Source organism: Stegastes partitus, unplaced genomic scaffold (genome assembly GCF_000690725.1).
Source record: "Stegastes partitus isolate 25-593 unplaced genomic scaffold, Stegastes_partitus-1.0.2 Scaffold153, whole genome shotgun sequence".
Classification (NCBI taxonomy): Eukaryota; Metazoa; Chordata; class Actinopteri; family Pomacentridae; genus Stegastes; species Stegastes partitus.
In genome coordinates, this window is record NW_007577884.1 from 280,372 (window position 1) to 285,755 (window position 5,384).

The following is a 5,384-nucleotide window of genomic DNA, read 5'->3' on the forward strand; positions in this document are numbered from 1 at the left end:
AGAGGGACACATATCTAATTACATAGTAGAAGATCAAGGGGAAGCTTTCAGTGTGTTCTATTCTGACCCAATGACTTCTTTCCAAACCTACCGAAAGCAAACAGCCAGTGAGAAGTGAAGAGGTTGAGGATCGGACTGAAGGATGATGGTCCCTCACTGGAGGCGAGCACCAGCCTCCTGGGTGAAGGTCCATCAGTGGCCCACGTCTCCTTCATCACCTCCTACTTTCTTCTGCTGCCTGTTGCCTCACAGGTTCCAAATACGTCAGTTTAAGAAAACAAACAAAATGACGTTGACATGTTGTTTATATGTGCAGGAATACCGTTTAATGGAGGGAGCTGCTGGAGGTAGGCCCACTGGTTCTGATATATTTCCTTTCAAGAAGTGCATTTCTTTGGATAGCTCAGGAGGTATTTTTATTTTTCTCTTACATCCTTTTCCGAACGAAGGCTCCCCGAGAAAATTATGAATGCCCTCTGTTATTTGTCTCCCAGCGGACTTCCTCCTCCTCTTTGCTATCGCGTTGGCAGGCAGTGTGTTCTAGTGCTGGCTCTACAGATACTATTTTCTAATTTCAATGTCACTGAAATTGCCTTTTTCTTTCTTTAAAGAATTTGATGCTCAGCCATCGTTGTGTGGGAGTTCACCTGAACGCACGCTGCTAGGACTGGGCGCTGTTAGGTTTGGTTGGTGCACCTGACTGTACACTCTACAGGTTGGTCTTAACAACAGCAGCAGCCAGGACCGAGCTTAGTACGGACCATTATAAACCCCAACCAGCTGCCATGTAATTTCTGCTGCTGAATATTCTGTCCGCCCAGTGTTTTCATATCATGTACGACGGATGCAGACACTGAGCGTCTGACCCGCCGGGCCACACACCTCTACCTGCACGTTTCCTCACCACCACACTGTCTGTATGCTGCATCACACGGTTTCCTTCTGGAGCTGGCAGCAGCCAAACCTCCCGTTACTCCAACTGGCTTAAAAAAAACATTTCCTCCACTTTCTTCAAACATGTCCTCCTGGACTGGCTGTCGGTGAGCGAAGCAGCCTTGCCTGAGCCTCTCACTCGGTAATAAGTAACACCATCAAGACGGAGCTCATCTGATGCACAGCCTGCCCGTTTAAACTCTCAGATTACTGCGAGCAGACAGTGGATGCATAATAATATGGCTTTTTAACAAGTGCCGGTTGTGGCATCTTGACGGGCACTCTCAGGTTTTGCTTGTCTTCACACCAAAGCAGCTTGCACTCTTAAAAGTCAGCCTCAGTTTTTACCTTGGGGCCCATTTCGCCAACTGTTCCTCCATATTTATGAGGTGTAAAAACAAGAAGTCTCAGCCCGAGCCATGAAACAAAGTTCTTCAGCACACTGCTGCCACCCCAGCCTGGTTACTCAGGAGCTTGTGATGCAGAGCGCTTGCTGTAGGGCATGTTTGCAGCACTGCATGCTGTTATCTGATTCTAAAGCAGTATCTGATGCTGGATATAATGGACTGTAGCTCCTGGTGGGGATGTTTGTGTTGCATGCGTGGGTCAGGAAGTCGCTGGGCCTTTCTGCTGTAATGTGACGAAAGAAACTGAGTAAGAGTGGCTGCTCGCCGGGTCAACAAACTGTTATCTCCTGTGTTCGAATGAAAACACAATAAAGCAATAACACAACTCAATGTTCTCACTTTTGTTTCCTCATAAAACTCTTCATACCAACATCACACAGACACTGCTTCACTATATATTAAAATAAGTGATACCACAATAACAAAAACACTGACCTCAGCGAGATGAGACATCTGATAGCAGCAGCACATATAGCACACAGATTACAGAACACTGAATGTAGGCTCATAATACAGACCGAGGATGAAGTGAGCGATGAACGATACAGTGAGAGACAAAAGCAACCCGTAAAACCTGACAACAAACATAAAACATAATCAAAGACGAACATGAGCTCCACCACGAACAGTTAAATGAAATCAGAAAGCATCCTCCACTTCCCCCCACACCAACACTGACAGGTAGAAAAGTTCACCTCCAAAGAACAATGTTTTCACAGCCTACAGGTCAACACGCTGGGCGCTGCTCATGTGCTCATTTGATGCTGAGATCGATATAATAAGTCACACGGTTGCCGGACGCAGTCCTGAGGAGGCTGCTCAGTCACCCCGAACCACAAAGTGCCGTCCTCGCATTTCTGATTGTGTGTGGATCAAAGTAAATGAGATGTGATAGTTGGTGAGCTTTACAATGCGATGCAGCCTCATTTAGCAAAGCACCACCTTGGACAATCACACTGGCGGATGGCTTTGTAGAGTGAACAGCTTATTTACACGGGGATGATTCTGCTGGTAGAACTTTCCATAGCTGTAAAGTCCTCATAGAGTTAAAGCTCAAACTGGATAAAGCTCCACGCAACCCAAACCCCACCGTTCTACTGTTCCCAGTCTGAATGCACGTTCAGTCTGTTCTCAGCCCATATGGAACATGTGAAGCTTGCTAGATGTGTGGCTTTGTAGCTAATTGGACTGTGCAGGTACCGGTTGACAATTGGTGCTATCCTGAAGATGACTGGCTCCAGGCCAATCACAGCTGAGAACAAAAGCAGCTGAGACGGCGCCTCCATGGTGGGAAGATCACTCATCTCCCTCCCTGGCCATCAGCTGTTTGTTAATCAGATTTTCTTCTTCTCTTTGCATTCACATGAAAAGGGGCACATGATGCACCAGTGGATCAACCCCTGCTTCAGTGAAAAGGAACAAGTTGGTATAATGCAGACCTCACCATGCTAAGGTCAACACCGCTGCTCCTGCACACGGTGCAGAAGAAGAACGTCGGTAAAAAGCTTCATCGTGTAAGTCAGTGTGTGTATTTCACCACTTGATGCAGCTGCTGATGTCCAGCGTCACAGCTGCACGTCAGAGCTCCTGAACTTCACACATCTGAACTGATGCTGAAGAAGCTCACTTCGGCCTTAAAGTCTCCCACAATGGAACAGGAAATCACTTCAGGTTTGTGACCAGATCAAAGTGAAATTAATGTTCCTGATTGATTATTCTCAGTGATAAATGCCAACAGACCAGTCGATTTCCTAATTTCTGTCCATTGGCTGCACAACCAGCGGTGTAAAACAGTCGTAGCAGAAAATCGAGGTCAAGCTTCAAAAGATATAAATGCATTTTCTGCATCAGCAGCTCAGTGCATGTGGGTTCCTGTGGCAGCGTGACACATGGCGTCACAGCGTAGGAGCACGTCTTCGTTCAGCAGGACCACTAATGTTGCCTGACAATCTGTATGCTCATAGAGAATTGGAAAAAGTGAGAAGCTTCTTACTGCTGAATTGAATCTGAAAGTGGACGTTGCCTCCTCGTAGCATGTTAGCTGTGTAGCACAAGCTAGTGACCATGGTGATGTAGCAGGTAGCAGAGAGCCACCGTCATGAAACTTCTTGCTCTTATTCACAGTACGCCCCTGGAGGACGTTATTGTGGCCAAAACACCTTGAAAACAATGATCAGAAACCCTGAACATATATAGTATAATCTGGAGGGAGACATCAAACTATTAACTGGGCCTTGGATCCTCAGTCTAAGCCGGTCTCTGTGATTCTGGATTCAAGCAGTGGTGGGACAAAGGTATCACAGCTGTATGTACCTGAGCTACCTTAACTAAAGTTTCAGCGAACTACAGACGGAATATAAACTCCTAAACAAAGATTTCTTCAGATACCTTCAAGCAAGGGCCGATCATAAAAAAAGGTCACCACCAGGAATAAGCATGGAGGGCGATTTTGGTAAAAGCTTACAAGAAGAATAACGAGAAAATTATTTCAAAGCTTCACCAGAGTTTCCAGACACAGAAAGGGAACAACACAGATTACATTAAATCCAAATGGGAAGAAGAACTTAATGTGGAAACACCAAGGGAGGACTGGCGTTCAATGTGGGACACTCATCCACGAGCTCAGAGCAGTGGAGAGAATTTGGCTGGTTTTTGTATAACACATTACAAGCCGACAGTCTCAGTCACATCAGCAGTGCTGGAGACAGTGTGGGCGCATCGAGGCCCGTCACTCCCACAGCTTCTGGACGGGTCCAAAAATTCTAACATTTTGGTTTAAGTTTTGTGTAATGTTACAAAAGATTGTTGGTTTTGGAAAACCTAATGATGTAAAGTTCCCGCAGTAACATACTGCTCATAGCTTCTCAAACATGTATAACACGGAGGTGGTATAAACCTGAGCCCCCCAACCTCAATGAGTGGATGGAAATAATAAGAGGAGTATCCAACATGGAAAAGATGACTTTCTCTCTAAGACTTAAAGGAGCATCCTTTGCTCAGAAGTGGGAGAAATGGAGGGACGGTGCCTCTGTGGCTGCTGGGATCTGGGGAAGACGGTAACTTTAATGTTGTGTCTCAGCAACCCACAGATAGATGCTTGCAGAGTGAGGATGAGAGTGGATTTTTGGAGCCCTCTTAAAGCTAAACTAGGCTAAAGACATCATGACGCCAGCTCTGTACTTAACACAGACATGAGATGGATACAGGATCCATCTGAGCGTCTCATTATTGGACTGAAATGAATAAAGATAAAGATAAGAGTGCTCCATTGAACTGAACACACGACGGTAACAAATGGAAGAGAGCGAGGAAGAGGAGGACAAAGCTTCTCTCCTCTCTCACCTCGGCACAGCGGGATCGGCACGACGTGAGGTGAGCATCAATGTGCCGGGCCGGTTTCACAAAAGTTACAGATAATGCTCGATACGAAGCGCTCTTTCATCAGAAGAGAACATCCCCTAAACTGTTTGTCTCTGACAGAGTTCTGTTGTTCAGCTGTAGAAAAGGAATAATGGTCCAAACGTATTCCATCTGCATCCTGGAACAGAAGTGACAGACACCTTCATGTGCTCGTCTAAAACTCTTTCATTAGTGCAGATTGAGAACAACCACAGATGCAAAAATCCACAAAATGCTGAAAATGTCGTATTTGTTCACCCGCGCTGTGGAGCCGCATGTCCTCGTGTCCTCGTGTCCTCGTGCGTCCTCGTGCAACAGCAACAACTACGTGACTGACGAGTGATTTAGGCTGAAGCCGGCTTCACTCCTGAGACGCTGCAGCTCCTCGATGCAGCATCAGCTGACAGAAGAAACCCGAAATATGTCCGTCTGCCCTCACCAATATTCATGAATAATGAAAAACAAACATTTTCTGACATCTTTAAAGGACTGCATATAGAAATAAGATATGCAATCCAAGATATATACCAGATAGATAGATCTGCTAGATATATACCAGATAGATAAATCTGTTAGATATATACCAGATAGATAGATCTGTTAGATATATACCAGATAGATCTGCTAGATATATACCAGATAGAT